Raw genomic sequence first — 18338 nt, 5'->3', positions numbered from 1 at the left:
TAAACCGCCACAACTTTTTCTAGACTTGCACGGCAGCTTTGAAAGTTGCTTCTCCATATGGGTGCATGAAGATGTAAGAAAAGACAGCTGGAAGCAGCTTCTGAAGCAGCTAAAAGAAAAGATTGGCTCCCTTTAACAATTTGAAAAGAAGTGCTTTGTTCTTACAGCCCCACATTTTGAAGCATGTGTTATGAAGGATTTGCACAGCTCTCAAGGACAGTCCTTTTCTGCAGACAAACACTTTTAAAATGTTTTGTTGGAAATACATGTTGCCAAATGAACTGTATTGTTTAACCAATTTCCAGCATGTATAGCTGGACCTCAATAAGAATATTATATGTAATGTTAAACGCACAGTGTAGTAGACATGGGTGTACCAGGTTGTTCTGTTGTAAAAAAAAGTTTGTGGTCAGTGCCTGTGTACTCCATTTGTATTTCAAATTGACACTATTTTATTGTTAAAAACAGGAGGAAAGCATGGTTTTTTCCCCCTATTGATTGAGAAGATGAGATTTTCAGGAATTTAAAAATCAAAAAGCATTTGTTTCTCTGCCTACTCAAAAACCTGCCTGTTAAATGCAAGGCAGTGTTGTTGACTGAGAGAGATTTTTGTGACCTGGAGAACCCACAGGGATTAGAATTTAAATGCAGCAATCCTGCTTCTTTGAATAAAAGTTTGATAGCTGACCCTAACAAAGATCTGAAGAAAGCCTTGCAACGAACTGCATCCCTAGGTGTCTTGCTCTGTTTTGGGAGATACAAATGTATCTGCATCCCATACATATCTTTAGTGCAAAATAATAGTGAAGGCATAAGCAGATTATCAACAAATATTTTGCTTTTGTTTCTGAAAGTTCAGAGGTGAGATTTGTGCTGCCATTAAAATGAAAATTCCAGAGCACTCTGTATTTTCAGTTTGATAGGCTTTTAAGGTATAAAGCTGAGCTTTATTTAGTATCTTTCAGTCTTGCAGCTATTTGGCTGGTTGTGTTATTCGCTGCTTATTATTGCTTATATAAGTTTGTTTGTTTATCACATTTCTGAACTGCCATTCATTCCTCAGAGAAGGGAGTTGTGTTTACATTTTATATGTGATTCTAGATAGATTTTATAAAATGAATGTCATTAACTTATTTTTTATGAAACTATTATTAAATGTATTTGCTGACAGTGAGCAAAAGTAATGTGTCTTCAATTTAGAGAAGCAACCTCTTTTCTGAAAACGTTGATAGTACAACACAGAGTTGATAAACACTAGAATAGCAGTTTCTCCTATCTAGTGTAAGATTTTATGTCAGCACCTGGATGTTTAATGCTTTTAGATGCCCATTGGGACATCATTTCTCACCAATCATTGAGCAGGGTAGATATCAGTTCCTTATTCCCTTCTCCATTATGAACTTGAAGCTTTCCTGTGCGAATTCTGAGAAGATGCCAATTGTTTCAGTACGCTTTCAATACACACTGTGCCTTTGTTTCCTATTTCTTTTCTTAGTTTTTAGAGTGGGGCGCTAGCAACCTGAGGGGAGGGAAATGGCTGACTCTGCATCAGACAAGTTGGTTTATTAAGTGTTTCTTAGAATAATGTACATTGATCTCATTGTGGTGACCACATTAGTTTTGGATCCGTTTTAAGGAGGGGTTCCCCTCCCTACACATAAAAAGCATACAGTTCAGTGAAGCCACTTCAAGTAAATAGCTTTGTGCTGATTCTTCCCTGAAGCTAAATACTGTTCAATATTTCAGTAGTTACCTATGGAGACGGATCTTGAGGAGAACATATGTAGTGCACATTTTTGTTTTACTCTTTTTCTAAGCTGTTTTCAGGCATTTTAAAAGAACAAATGGAAGATGATGGGTATTCTGTACTCCAAGCCTATTCAAAGCTCTATGTTTGGATAGAATTATATATAGCAAGAACATTAACCTTGGTTGGCTGCATATGCTACCGTAGCAGCTTTCTAAAGATCGGATAGTTTGTTACAGAATAATTTGCAAAGCTAAAGGCCTCTTACACATTTCTTTTTTTAACAATCCAGGCTGGGTGCTTCTAAGTGTATCAAAAGTTTTACATGCCATTGACATAGAAACGTAAAAGACTTGGTATCCAAAAGTTTCACATGCCATTGACATAGAAACGTAAAAGACTTGGTATCCAAAGTACAGTATTTTTTTAAAAATGCGTTTGTTTTTTCAGTATTTTTGGAAGAAATTCTACCACTGATAGACAATAGCAAGGGAGTAATTGGTCCAGGGTCCTTTCTCAATGTATTTCTTACTGAATTTATGTCCTATATTTTCTGTGAGAATTTTGCATGCATGAATAATATCTCTCGTAATTTTGTTTCCACAAGAGTGATTGGCCCAAAGTTACCCAGAGCTTTATACAAAGATAAATTTGTTTTATTTTCCCTTGGGAATCTTATCTAATGGAAAGGGAGAGAGGGGGAAAGGGAGAGAGGGTTGTCTATTTGGTTTTTCAATAAGGTGAGTTCAGGAAAAGTATTGGCCAGAAAGTCACAAATCACAAAAGTGGCAAAAATTATAAATACAGATTATCATTTATCAAGTTGGCATGGCATTGCGTTTTCTGGTTTTCTGCGCTCATTTAACATTGAAGTAAACTGCTTAGCACAAAATTATGCAAATAGTTGAGTTTCCAAATAATGCCATATTACCATATGCTACCTACCATTTGTTAAATTGTTCTTTGAATTCACTTTCTGCATGAGTAGTAAATGAGAGAAAAAGACTGCAAAGCTTTCATGCCTTGTGAAGATGTATATGTAACTTTACCTTGAGAGAGCTAAAATGTTATTGTGCTTAAATGTCTATGAAGCATACTTGCCAATACATTATTTCTGTATGAATGCTTAGCTGTTTAGTTGACCCTGAAGTCCACAATCTTTGGGGAAAAGTTGACCCATTGGAATTCTGAATCTGTCCTGAGTGCAATCAACCGTTAAAACACTCATTTCCCAGGTGGCAACTGATGAGAGTAAAAGACTTCGCTACACAAACTGTGCATGCAGCAGACAGAGAATTTCATACCCATAATCTCTAGCTTCCAGCCACATTTAACCCTGCAGTGTTATCAGTCACCTACTAGCTAGCTTACCTTTTAGGTTTTCTAGTATAGAAACATAGAAACATAGAAGACTGACGGCAGAAAAAGACCTCATGGTCCATCTAGTCTGCCCTTATACTATTTCCTGTATTTTATCTTACAATGGATATATGTTTATCCCAGGCATTTTTAAATTCGGTTACTGTGGATTTACCAACCACGTCTGCTGGAAGTTTGTTCCAAGGATCTACTACTCTTTCAGTAAAATAATATTTTCTCATGTTGCCTTTGATCTTTCCCCCAACTAACTTCAGATTGTGTCCCCTTGTTCTTGTGTTCACTTTCCTGTTAAAAACACTTCCCTCCTGAACCCTATTTAACCCTTTAACATATTTAAATGTTTCGATCATGTCCCCCCTTTTCCTTCTGTCTTCCAGACTATACAGATTGAGTTCATTAAGTCTTTCCTGATACGTTTTATACTTAAGACCTTCCACCATTCTTGTAGCCCGTCTTTGGACCCGTTCAATTTTGTCAATTGTCAGTATTGTGACAAATACCTTGCTAAAACCTAGGGCTGCTGTTATACACGGCAGCTTGTTGTTTTATTTTGTAAGATGTGTATTTAAAATAAATAAAAATAAACTAAAATCATATAAGTGAAAATATACTTACAAACAATGAACATATATTATACAATGAATTTCTAAGAAAAATCAGAAATTCTGCCTCTGGTAAATAGAAAAGAATGTCTGTGGGTACAACAGGACTCCATTGATGCTACATTGGAAACCACAGACCAATATTTTTCAGACTGGAATGCAATGAAACACTTTACTTACATTAGAACACGGTTAAGCAGCTTGGCTGGTATAAAATATTTCTTTTAGAAAGGGGTATTATTGAAAATTACTCAGCACTGGTCTTTTATATGTCTTGGTTTAAAAAATGAAAGTGCTACAAAACTTTACAATGGGATTCAGCTGTACAGTATCCCTCTTCTAATTGTTTGAGACTCCGTGTTCATGTCGGCATGAAAGTTTATGCAAAAATAAAGCCTTTAGTGATTCTTCATTTACAACCATGAAAAATGTTTTCCTCTTCGCTTCAAGTGTTAAATGGGCTGAGCGCGAACGGCAATGCAAATGGAACTCCTACTGCTCTGGCTGTAGTGTAAATAGCATTCTACGTTTAGATTTTGATGTTTAGGCTCGGTGGACTTGAGTAGTTCCCAGAAGAATTATGAACATAGTATCTTAAGGGGAAAAAACAGCTTGAGTTCCCTGTTTAACTGGACACTGCACACTGTCCAGTTTGGTTAATCAAATACTGGTATATAGCATGCTTTCCTCCTGTTTCCCTTTGAAAATGTTCTAAAAAATATTCTAGAAAGTAACAATAAATACACAAAGAAGAAAAAACGCAACTGCTAGATATAGTGCTTAATCATTTGCTGTGACAAAAGCTATACAGTATAGTCTTTTTCCCCTGATACAAATACTTCCATTTAACAATAATATGATAACTGCTGAGCTCTCTGTGAGTTGGATTCACCATCTAAGAGATTGCAGAAGAAGCAGTTAGAAAACACAACAAAGCATTTCAAACCCCAAATGTGTCAGATTCATTTTAATAAACTGCTTTTAATAGGCTTTAACACTCTTCTGTTCAGTATTTTATACAGATTTGCTGTCCCATAGCAATTGACTTCATTGGTCTAAGTAAGATACTTGATTTATTGATTTTATTAGATACATTAGCTACATGTTGCTATTGTTGCTAATTCTTTAAAAAATGTCTTTATATGTCTGGATGATAACAATGAATTTCATTTATACTATATTTATGCTTATATAAAAGCACTGTTGTAGAAATGAAATATATTAATTGTACCAGCAGCCCGAACCATGATATAAAACAGCTTTACCGATTACTAAGCATGCTGAGGAAACAAGTTTGCTTAATAAAAATATTAATAACATGCATGAACTGCAAAGTAATAAACCTAGAAGGTAGAGATCGTCTTTGTCTGCCTTATAGTGGAATCAGAGGCATAAATACTCAGAAAGAAGTCTCACTGAGTTTAATAGGATTTGTTCCCATTTAAGAATACAGAGGATTAGGATCTAAGAGATGGTTCTAGATTAAGAAATACAATAGTTTTGTAGTTCTTCAATTCATATCAAGATTACACTTAATGGCTTGCAAACGCTTGTAATACGTATTATACTGTAGCCTTGTTCCCTAGTTTGAATGTCAATTTAGTTTAAAATTTAAAAGCACTGGGCAGAATTCCAGGAACCATGAGTTCCAGTTCTGCCTTTGGCATGAAGCCAACTAGATGATTTCGGGACAGTCATTTTCTCCCATCTCTTAGAAGAAAGCAATGGTGAAGCACTTCTGAAAAATGATGCCAAGAAAATTGCATGGTTTGTCTGTCTAAATGCAAGGACTCTAGACTGACTTGAAGGCAGAGGCTTTCCCCAGTTATCAACTTGGTATCCTCCAAATGCGTGGGGTTACATTATTTCTGGATGCTAGTTCATTGGGAAATAATGAAGTCCTGCATGCCTGTAAGACATCAGATTTGGGAAAAGTTACTTGACGTGAACATTTATGTAACAAAAATTATTAAAATGAAAGTGTAGGTAACGCAATGATACTCTGTAAACCACTTGTGTCAAATTCTCTGCATCACATTGCCATCACGTGACGTTTTGCAATATTTTTTCTCATTCATAGAGTTGGTGTGAGCCTGGCCTGTATGTGATGCATCTGGCCTTTGGGACGCCGGCTATTAACTTCTGCTGTAGACTGTCCCTTCTCATTTCTCCTTGTTTCTATTTCCAAAAATCATATGTATCAGATCATGTATGAAGATATTTGTTTAGGCGAGGCTTTGCATAAATTATTAACTGTTCAATCAAACTATTTATGTCAATTGCAGTCTTGTTACATCGTTTCAATAATCATCTACAAAAAGGTATTATTAATTCACCCAGAATGTAAGGCAGCATACAGGTTTTAACAAATTATTAAATTATTAATATTATAAATCAGATGGCCATTTCTTCATATGCATTCTTTATGCTTTTGAATATGACAGTTCAAATAATAAATTCATGGGTAACATAGTTTAGCAGAACCCAATAATTAAAGATAATAAAATTAATATGACATTAAGCTATTCTGATTCTAAAAAAGTTATATTATGATGTTTAAAATTAGTAGCATAAAGAATCCACTGGAAGAGGAAACAAAATACATTGTTATTTGTATATGCTATATTTTCCCCAGAACGTAAGATAATATGCATACCCTCTGCTAGATTATCAGAACAAATGACTTCCACAAAGTCCAAATCACTCTAAGAGCTTGGTAGCAGACTTGTCTGCTATTAACATGGCCGAGTCTCTTTTTGTCATAAATGTGAGAAATGACATTTAGAAAGTCCTAAATTAGTGTGTTTCTTCCTTCCTGCCTTCCTTATTTCTTCTTTATAGAAAAAGCATCCACAATGTTATAAATGAGAACAGCACTATCCCTACTGAATTTGTGTTGCTTGGATTCTGGGTTTCCGAATACCAAACTCCAGATTTTTCAGACTTCTGGGTGCTGTAACACTCTCCCCCCACCCACAAATAAATATACCATACAATCCTCATCTAACAAAACCAGTTATTTCTTTGGGCTATGTCTTACCAAGAAATAAAGACACCAAGTATTGTCAATAAAAGTTTTAGCATGCAGGACATACAAAAACAAACTAATAATAAAATCTTGAAATATTACAAAACAAAATTTTTACCCACCAGCAAGATAATCAAGTTGAAAAGCATACCTCTCTCTGGGGAGAATATTTTAATTCAACCATGACACATCTCCTAAAATGCAAGCTAAACCTGTGAGATACCCAATATTCACATTTTCACTCTATTCTCAGCAACCACAAAAAAGCAAGAACAAATTCTGATAGTGATCTGCTGATCCAGTCATCCAGACATCAGTAAATCCCAAGCACTTTTGAACATATGGATCCCTCATTTTCTGAAAAACTTAGACCATCACTCTATCTACCCAATGGCTAGGCCACAGGCATATTTGTGCCAAACCATTTTTCTTATATATGTACTTGTTAAGGAGAATGTAAGCAACCTTAATCTATCTTCAAGTAACCCCAAATTTATGACTCCTAGATTTTCTTGCTACTTCATTTAATATAATAAATAATTACCTTTTTCAAAGGAGCTTTGGTATGTGGGATGGAGAGAAGAAACATTGTCTTAAAGAGGAAATACATCTTAATTTGGTTACAGAAGCAGCTCAGAATATTTAACAATAAAATCTATTGTATTTTTGCTCTAAATGTCAAGAAAATATTTGCTCTCATTATCAAAATGTAAATACATGTACAGCTAGTCCTCAATTTATGAACACAATTAAGCTCAAAATTTATGTTGTTTAGTGAGAAACTTGTTGAGCAATTTTTGACCCTTTTTACAACTTTTTTTTGCCACATTTGTTAAGTGAATCACTGAAGTTAATAACACAGTTCTTAAGTGAATCTGGCTTTCCCATTGACTTTGCTTGTCGCAAAAGATGATCACATGACACCAGAATACTGCAACCGTCATAAATATGAAGCAGTGATCAATCATCCAAATGTAAATCATGTGATCATGAGGTTGCTGCCATGGTTATAAGAGTGAAAAATAGTCCCTTTTTTAAATGTTGCTGTAACTTCGAACAGTCACTAAATGAACTGTTATTGACTAGCTGTTGTATAACTACAGTAGCTGTATGTAATTATGAAGTTCTTAAAATACACAAAAGCACAAGGTAATGCTGATACAAAGCTCTATAGCTTCAATAAAAATCTTAACTAAGTGCAGAATGTTTCTGAAATTTTATGGGTTTTTTTTCCTATGTGCCTCGAGTTAAATTTCAGCTTTGTTTTCAAGCACCATTAAGTACCATTATCTAAGTACACAGAATAAGTTACTGAAAGTACAATGTCCCTAGCTAGGTACAATAATTCAATGTCATCTTGTTCTGGTAAGTTACATTATGCTCTTTTTGTGGTTGATGGTGTTTTATAGACTTGCAATAGTCAAAGCATATTTATTATATACAGTGATCCCTCGATTATTGCGAGGGTTACGTTCCAAGACCTCTCGCGATAATCGATTTTCCGCAGTATAGTGGTGCGGAAGTAAAAACACCATCTGCGCATGCGCACCTTTTTTCCCATGGCCGCGCATGCGCAGATGGTGGAGGCGGGGAGCGACGAGAGTGCGGAAGCCGACAGATTGCTTTGAATGCCAGCTGCCCCCGCCCCCCAGCACCCGCCCGCCGTTCGCCGCTCGCCCGTCCGGCCGCTCGCTTGCCGCTCGCCCGTTCACCCGCCCGGCCGCTTGCTCGCCCGTTCACCCGCCTGCCCGCCCGCCGTTTGCCGCTCGCCTGTTCACCCGCCTGGGCGGCTGCCATTTGCCGCTCGCCCGTTCACCCGCCCGCCCGGCCGCCGTTTGCCGCTCGAGAGCAAGAGGGGGAGAGATAGAGAAAGAGAGAGAAGGAAAGAAAGAGATGAGAGAGGGAGGAAGAGAGTGTGAGAGAGGAAGAAGCAAGATAGAGAAAGAGAGAGAGAAAGAAAGATGAGAAAGGAAGGAAGACAGTGAGAGAGAGGAAGAAAGAGAGAGAGAGAAGAGTGGAAGGAAGAGAGAGAGAAATGATAGAAAAAAGGGGAGAAAAAAAGAGAAATGAGAAAATGATTGAAGCAGAGAATGACAGGAAAGAAAGAGAAAGAGACAGAGAAGTGACTCTTGGTGATGACGTATGATGTCATCGGGTGGGAAAAACCGTGGTACAGCAAAAAAAACCGTGGAGTATTTTTTAATTAATATTTTTTGAAAAACCGTGGTATAGCGTTTCGCGATAATCGAGATCGTGAAAATCAAGGGATCACTGTATCTGGGTTAGGGAATCAAATTCACTGCTGTCACCTATTAACTGTTTAGATCAGTGAGGGCAAACCTAAATCAGCTGGCCAGTGTGCACATGTGCAATGAAGCTGACATAGAGCAACACCTTGGGTGCCCTTAGATACGTGTGGCCCTTGTGCCATAGGTTCTCCATCATGAATCTAGATTTATTTTTTCAGACATCGTACGGTACACTCACTTTCTCCATATAAATTAGTGGGAATTATTTAAACCTGTAAATTCTTTAAAAGTGACATCTTCAGAAAACCCAAGTTTGGTTGCATTAATGGTAAGGCTCTTGGGCTTCTACTCTCTAATAAGCAATTTGGCTTTGGGGAAAAAATTATCATGTACTCTGCAACACATACATTGCAAAAACATTTGGACCTCTCAGTTTGACCAGGGTAAAGCAATAGATGCAGTCTACATAGACTTCTGCAAAGCCTTTGATTCTGTGGTACATAACAAACTTCTGTTAAAACTAAGTTCTTCTAAGTTCTGGATACTTGCATAAGTGTATAGCTGCATTCCAGGCAACAAATAGTTAAAATTGGAAACGCTATCTCAAACCCGGTACCAGTTAATAGTGGTGTTCCCCAAGACCGCATTCTAGGATCAACACTCTTTTTACTTTACATAAACAACCTTTTTGATTATATTTTAAGCAGCTGCGTTCTCTTTGCCAACAATGTAAAAATATTTAACAACAACAGACAATTTTACTACCCTACAAAACGACCTAGATTATGTAAATCTCTGCTAACAAATGCTTAGTCCTCTCCTACACATTGACAATAAAAATCAAAACATCAAATGCAACCTGTACAGAAACAATGTAAAAGATGACCCATACTCTGTTAAGGCCCTTGGTGTACTCATTTCAAAAGATCTATGCCCCAGAGCTCATTGTAACAACATTGCTAAAAAGGCATTAAGAGTCATCAACTTTATTTTATAAAGTTTTCTCTCTGATAACTTTATACTTCTAACTAGGGCCTACAAAACCTTTGCCAGACCTATCCTTGAATACTGTTCACCTGCATGGAACCCACACTATATTTTGGATATTAATACATTAGATAAATTTTAGGCCTGGATAACCTTGAACAACGCCGCCTACATTCTGACCTAAGCTTAGTACACAAAATCATCTATCTTAATGCCCTACCTGTTAATGACTACTTTAATTTCAACCCAAATAACACTAGGCCTATCAATAGATACAAACTAAATGTAAGCCACTCTAATCTTGATAAAAGAAAATATGATTTCTGTGATAGAATAATAAATAAGAGCCGGGGTGGCGCAGCAGGTAAAGTGCTGTACTGCAGGCCACTAAAGCCGACTTTTGATCTGCAGGTCAGCGGTTCAAATCTCATCACCGGTTCAAGGTTGACTCAGCCTTCCATCCTTCCGAGGTGGGTAAAATGAGGACCCGGATTGTGGGGGCAGTATGCTGGCTCTGTTAAAAAGAGCTATTGCTAACATGTTGTAAGCCGCCCTAAGTCTAAGGAGAAGGAAGGCATAAAAATTGAATGAATGAATGAATGAATGAATGAATGAATGAATGAATGAATGAATGAATGAATGAATGAATGAATGAATGTCTGGAATCTTACCTGATCTTGCTGTTAGTTTATCTAACCCCCATACCTTTTACCTTAGACTGTCTACCGTGGACTTTACATGCCTCTTAAGAGGTCCCTAACGTATAAAAATACCAGTGTGCTTGGTAACCCTCTATATGCCCCATTTTTGCAAAAAAAAAATTGGGCAAAAAAACCAAGCCATTTTTCTCAAAAAGGGTGTATTTTTGTCTTCTAATTACCCCATCTAGCATGACTGGAGGAGAAATTCTGGGAGTTGAAGTCCATTAGTCTTAAAGCTGTCAAGTTTGAAGACCCCTGGGTTAGGGATTAGGGGTTCAAGGATCTTCAAACTTGGCAAGTTTAAGACTTGTGGACCTAAACTCCCACTCTTGAGCTAGCATGACTGGAGGAGAAATTCTGGTAATTGAAGTCCACAAGTCTTAAAGTTGTCAAGTTTGAAGTTTGTAAAAAGTGTACAAGATGGTAAAAAGTGTGCATGGTTGTAAAAGTATTTTGCTATACCTGTACTTGTAATTTATTAAATAATATACACCATTTGGTTCAGAATCCTTTTTTTCCTTGTTTTCTTCCTCTAAAATCTAGATGTATTTTATACTCTGAAAAATGCAGTAGATTATTTCTGGCTTTTTTTTCAGCAGATATTAATAAACCCATAATCTCTTGTCCTTCTTAACTATTCCAGATACATTCATCCCAGTTCATCTTTTTTTCCCCAATTCTTAATTCTATCACTCATCATTTATTTTTTAAAATTTGATAAATAAATACATTTACCCTGTTTTTCTAATTTTTGCATAGTCTGTGTTTAGTCTAATCATAATCAACTTTTCAGATTCAAAGAGCTGGCAGTAAAAGACGTAATGTGCTCTACCTCTGGTAGTTATAGAACAATGTTTTGTTTTAGTAGGTCCACCAAATCTTGCCTGCAAAAATCTTATTACCATAAGATGTCAGCACACATTTTATGTTGTATAACATTTTTGTTGCCATCCATTGGTTATCTGGAGTTTTCCAGACCAGATAACTAACTATAGTGTTATCCTCTTCCTTATTTCTGCTTTAACCAGAAAAACAAACAAACACACACACACACACCAAAAAACCCAGCCTTATGCTGCAAATGAGATTTACAATATACCATGGTGTATATTTGGAACATTTTTATTGTTTCAGCTGTGTTTTATGTAAACTAACTAAATTTGTGATGTTTCCCCAGTCATTTGTCTTCCAATCAAAGGGATGTATTCATGGGTATTTATCTTGTGTGGTAGGCCAGTAGAGTGCTATATTTCAGATTTTTTCAACAGTGTAATTGCTTTGAGCTATGGAAGATTGGAAAAAGAAACTTTCCATTTTAAATCCTTCATTCACTGCATTATTTGAAATAAAAAGTTCATAGAACATGTCTTTCATTTGATTAGTGCTTCTCCTTTTTTATAATATGAAGGCTTCATTTTCTCACAATGCAGTTTTCTAAACAATCAGTTTCTATAGTACTATTTGGAAGCCTTTTGTGTAATATTAAAATTAGACTTAAAGAGCTACATTTAAAATGAACTAGCATTTCTATGCAGAACTGGGACTTTTCTTATAATAAAATTTCCAGTATGGTATTGCTTTAAACGGAACTCATTCCTTATTGTGTGGGCCTTTTCTCTGCAGGAAATGGAGAGAAATTACCGACTCACAACAGTTCATTTAGTGACCATTCAAAATTTCAACGTCGCTGAAAAAAGTGACATGACCATTTTTTCCACTTATGACCATTAGAATATCCCCATGGTCATGTGATCAAAATTCAGACATTAGGCAACTGACTCTTATTTATGACCTTTGCTGTGTCCTGGGGTCATGAATCCATTTTAGTTGCCTTCTGACAAGGTCATAAAGTCCAACCCCTTGCTCAAGCAGGAAACCCTACAGCATCCCAGCCAGATGGCAGTCCAAATTCCTTTTGAATGTGTCAAGTGATGGGGCGTTCACAAACTTTGCTGGTAGTCTGTTCCACTGGTTGATTGCTCTCACCATCAGAAAGTTCTTCCTTATTTCCAGGTTGAATCTCTCCTTGGTCAGTTTCCATCCATTGCTCCTGGTCTGGCCCTCTGGTGCCCTGGAAAATGGTGTGAGCCCCTCCTCTCTGTGGCAACCCCTACTATCACGTTCCCTCTGGCCCTCCTTTTTGCTAGACTATTCATGCCCAGTACCAGTAACCTCTCTTTGTATGTCTTGGTTTCCAGTCCCCCTATCATTCTGGTTGCTCTTTTCTGTATCCTTTTTGTAGTACGATGATCAAAATTGAATGCAGTACTCCAGGTGTGGTCTAACTAGGGCATTATGCTTAGTCTTGGTGTGTACCCCCTGCTTAGTCTTGGCATGTAACCCCCTGTTAATGCAGCTTAAGATTGTGTTGGCTTTTTTTAGCCACTGCTGCTCATTATTGGCTCATATTTAGTTGGTTATCCACCAAGACTCCAAATTCTCTCTCACAGTCGCTACTGTTAATTGTGCTTTCTCCCAATTGTTGTGCACTTTCTCCCAACTTCAGTGATTCACTTAACAAATCTGGCAAGATAGGACAAAAATCACTTAACAACATAAATTTTGAGTTCAATTGTGGCCGTATGTCGACCTGTATTGCAACCACTAGAAAGTTCATAATCAAGGCTGAATTGTAATTGTGTAACAATCTCTGTTTTATACACCTGTTATACTCCTAGTTATAACACTGCTGGTTTTGTTGAGAGGAAAGTCTACCATTATAATTTATCAGAGGAAACATATTTACCTCATAATGCAAAAGCATGCATCTAGACCTCCAGATCCTCAGTAAGACCTTCTTCCAATGCAAAATTTTAGTATGTTACCTAGGAGCTCCTACATAGGAGAAGAATGTTACACTATGCTAGTGGAAATATATTGTGTGATACAAGATTTCTTTTCGATAATCTTTGTCCTAATCTGTATGACTGTGACATTTTCTAAGAAGACGTATGAATAATAAATAGTAAGTTTCAAATGAATAACTGTAAAGTACATGTGGTATGAAGCTTTCATGGTTGTGTCCTGCTTTGTGCTTCCAGAATATCTGGAAGTTAATGGCCTATTTTAACTTTTCCTAATCTATTTTCTAACAAACATCCTCAGAATGTAACTGTCTAGGCATTCTGACTAGGGGTTATATTCTAAACTCACAGCGAGAACAATAGATTGGGGAAATCTTTTTGCTGATGATGATACTGGACATTTCCGCATACAGTGGTACCTCTACTTAGAGATGAGAACTGGGTGTTCAAGATTTTTTTTGTCTCTTTTCAAGAACCATTTTCCAATTACAAACCCAAGCCTCCGAGACTGTAACAGGAAAAGGCAGGGAGAAGCCTCCGTGGGGCCTCTCTAGGAATCTCCTGGGAGGAAACAGGGCCAGAAAAGGTGGGGAGAAGCCTCTGTGGGGCCTCTCTAGGAATCTCCTAGGAGGAAACGGCTTCCATCTTCCCTGTGGTTTTCCCAATCACATGCATTATTTGCTTTTACATTGATTCATATGGGAAAAATTGCTCTTCTTACAAACGTTTCTACTTAAGAACCTGGTCATGGAATGAATTAAGTTCATAAGTAGAGGTACCACTGTATAATGGATTTTATGAGAGGGAACAATTCTCTGCTCGAGAATGAGCTGGGGTGGCGCAGCAGGTAGAGTGCTGTACTGCAGGCCACTGAAGCTGAATGTAGATCTGTAGATCAGCAGTTCAAATCTCATCACCCGCTCAAGGTTGACTCAGCCTTCCATCCTTCAGAGGTATGTAAAATGAGGACCCGGATTCTGGGGGCAATATGCTGCCTCTGTTAAAAAGAGCTATTGCTAACATGTTGTAAGCCACACTGAGTCTAAGGAGAAGGGTGACATAAAAATTGAATAAATAAATAAATAAATCTATTAAGTAATGGATGTCAGATGTCATTATATACTTCTTGCTTATTTTTAGAATTTTGAAAGGCAACATTTGGACCCTTCAGAAATATGTACATTTTTGTATAAATTAATTTATTGTTTAAATTTTCTTTTCAAAATTTTATAAAATCAAAGGGTTACACATTCAGAGTAAATATGCATGTTAATAAAATCGGTCTGAGAAGAGAAATACCTTTTTTAGAATATATTAGACTCCTTACCATCATTCTCTGCCGAAACTTAACGGTCAAACTATTTGTTGCAAAATGTTTCTGGAAATAGTAGCATAAGTGTTTTGTTAATACTAAGATATATTTTGGCTTTAAACGCTATTAAACGCTAGCAGCACTAAACATTTAATATGTTTATGATTTAACTATTAAGTTATATTTTATATAGCATTAACTACATAATTCTTTAAGGATATTATCAACTAACTAAAATGTATTACTTTCATGGTGTCATTTGCCAGTTTCTTTAGCAATATATTAAAAAGCAAAACATAACTCCATTATTTTTTGACATGTATGTCACACTTGAGTGATTTCATTGTGGTCTGCTGAAACTCAAATATGTCATGAGAGTCTTGCTGTCTTGTTAATCAGTATTGTGCTCTTTGTTAGATGGATCAGTTCTTGAATATGTATAGTTTGGGCAATGGAGTATAACATGCACATAGCAGTATAATTTTATTACTTTCCCTATATGAACAGTCTGCAACAATTCATAGGCTCTTTGCACACTCTGGAATTCTCTCAAGTGGAATTAAAAGTTACAGGTTTACAGTACACCAATAAGCAGGAAATATGCTTTTAAAAGTCATTTAGTTTCATCTCCTTAAATGAACATTTCATATATTTTGGACTGATTGAGAAAGGATGAAAAATGTATACTCAAGGTGGAGTATATAAATAAGCCTAGGGAAGACCATTTCTAAACATAATTAATTAATTAATTAATTAATTCACTTTTACATTTCTATACCATCCCTCTCCCTCAGAGGGACTGTGATGCACACTTCTCAAATTAAATTCTCAAATTAAAATGCATTTTGGAACGAAGTTCAGCGGTTCAGTGGTTTGCAGTGCAGTTTATGATTCAAAAGTGACATATAGAAGTTCATATATTTGTTTCTTAAAGAAACAAATACCTACTATTACCTATTATTAAAATGGTAAGTTGATGCAGAATTTATTGGAACTGACGTCCTAATGAATATAAATGGAAAGGATGTGGACTAGCTATATATACTTCCAACTATGAACAAACTCTTGCAGACTGAAAACAATAGCCAGGAACAAATAATGGAAGAAAACCTGATTAAATTCATTTAGGGGTACTTTTTAAATTTGTGATGCGGAGATATTTATTTTATTTGTCATACATGTATAAGATAAGTATAAACATAATTATGAATACAGGATATGGATACGAATAGATGGGGATAGTAGGCACATTGGTGCCCTTATGCATGTCCCTTACAGATCTCTTAGGAACATTAGACAGTCTAAGGCAGTGATGTCTTAGGAACATTAGACAGTCTAAGGCAGTGATGTCAAACCTATGGCATGGATGCCACAAGTGGCACTTGGAGCCATATCTGCTTGCATGCTAGACATTGCCTTAGCTGAGCTCCAACATGCATGTGTGTGCCAGCCAGCTGATTTTTGGCTTGCACAGAGGCTCTGAGAGGGCATTTATGGCTTCCAGGGTGATGGGGGGAGGGCATTTTTTCACTCCCCCAGCTCCAGGGATGCCTTTGGAGCCTGGGGAGGATGAAACACAAGCCTACTGGGCCCACCAAAGTTGGGAAACAAGCCGTTTCCAGCCTCCAGAGGGTTTCCAGGGGGCTAGGGGAAGCTGTTTTTGCCCTGCCCAGGCATTGAATTTGGGGCGTGGACCCTCTTGCATATGTGATAGCATGCACATACCTTGTTTTGGCACCCGAGGAAAAAAAGGTTCGCCATCACTGGTCTAAGGTTAAAGTTATGGGGATTTGGGGAAGTAACCACAGAGTCAGGTAGTGCATTCCAGGCATTGACCACTCTGTTGCTGAAGTCATAATTTCTGGTATCAAGTTTGGAGCAGTTTACCTTATGTTTGCATCTATTGTGTGCTGTTGATTGTGGTTGAAACTGAAGTAGTTATTGATAGGTAGGATATTGTAGCGGATAATTTTATGGACAGTGGTACATCTACCTACAAACGCCTCTACTTACGAACTTTTCTAGATAAGAGCCAGGTGTTCAAGATTTTTTTTGCCTCTTCTCAAGAACCATTTTCTACTTACAAACCCGAGCCTCCGAAACTGTAACCAGAAAAGGCAGGGAGAAGCCTTTTCTGATTTTGTGGGGCCTCTCTAGGAATCTCCTGGGATGAAACAGGGCCAGAAAAGGCAGGGAGAAGCCTCCGTGGGGCCTCTCTAGGACTCTCTTGGGAGGAAACAGGGCCTCCACCCTCCCTGTGGTTTCTCCAATTGCACACATTATTTGCTTTTGCATTGATTCCTATGGTGTAAAATTGCTTCTTCTTACAAACTTTTCTACTTAAGAACCTGGTCATGGGACAAATTAAGTTCGTAAGCAGAGGTACCACTGTATTGTACTTAGGTCAGACCAAAGGTGGCATAGTTCTAAATTGTCTAAGCCCAAAATTTTCAAGCTTGGTAGTTATATTTTATATATAGTTTTAATATATATATATATATAATATATTGTCTCCCCAAGTATAGTAAAAGTAACGTCACTTTGTTTTGCAAGGAAAGATGCAAAGCAAAGTGGCTAGCCATGCACGTGTATGCAGAAAACAGCCTAGAGCAGCTTCCAGTGCAGTTGAATGATTCAGAAAGAGATGCTTGATACACTCTTCCATGCATTAAGAAGCACCTTTTCAAAGGACTGGCAGAGCCCTGGGGCTCTATTTCAGATGTCTTTCCTCTTAGTGCTTACTCAGCCCTTAATGTGCCGTGTTGACTTCTAAAAAATCAAAATAGTTGTCTAGACTTTCTGCTTGACTTTATTTCTGTTTCTTCTTTTATTTGATGTTTCTGTCAGAAGCATGTCTTAGCACAAAACAAAGCCAAAGCACCGATCTAATTAACCCAAAAGCATCATGTAATTTTGTGATTATATTCCTTATTTTCTCTTGTTTCCCTTTATTCTTTTCTATTTCACTTCTCACATAGCGTTTCCTTGAAAAATATTTGTTGTTACTTCTTCAGCCTATTGGTTAATATAATTCAAGGCATTTCATAAATAATAAAAAGACTGTTAATGAAACTTAACCTTGGTGTGCGTTTTTTTTAAAATCTTCTGCACATTATGTTTGTGTTTTTAATATGCTATTTGTTAGTTAAAATTGAGTGTATAATCATAAGCTGATATAACTCTATGAACATGGAAAGCGTATTTCAAGATCATGTTTATAATTCTAATTAGACAGTTAATAAAATATTTTGCATAAAATTGAGATTGTATTCATTAAATACTAGCTATTTTGAATATTTCTATTTTTCTAGGAATAATGTACGTGTTAGCTTTTTTGAGTGCCAAGTAATTGCTGTAGTAGGAATAACAGCAAAGTATGAATACACTGTATCATAAATTGAAATGAAATGGGCCAAGGGAAATATAAAGAAAATAATGGATATTTAGAAACTAGAGATTCTCAGCTCCCGCAGCTTAATTTGCTGAAAGCATTTGCACAATTATAGCCTAAAAATCTGTAAAACATTA

General features: G+C 36.8%; 1 protein-coding gene across 4 annotated transcripts in view; it reads left to right on the top strand.

Annotated features, from left to right (window-relative positions):
- Positions 1-18338, top strand: part of PAM (peptidylglycine alpha-amidating monooxygenase) — a 167171-nt gene that overhangs the window by 37208 nt on the left and 111625 nt on the right. The window lies entirely within an intron of this gene.

Source organism: Erythrolamprus reginae, chromosome 2, assembly GCF_031021105.1.
Source record: "Erythrolamprus reginae isolate rEryReg1 chromosome 2, rEryReg1.hap1, whole genome shotgun sequence".
Lineage (NCBI taxonomy): Eukaryota > Metazoa > Chordata > Lepidosauria > Squamata > Dipsadidae > Erythrolamprus > Erythrolamprus reginae.
The sequence above is the reverse complement of the archived record's forward strand: the minus strand, read 5'-3'. Positions and strand labels throughout refer to the sequence as shown.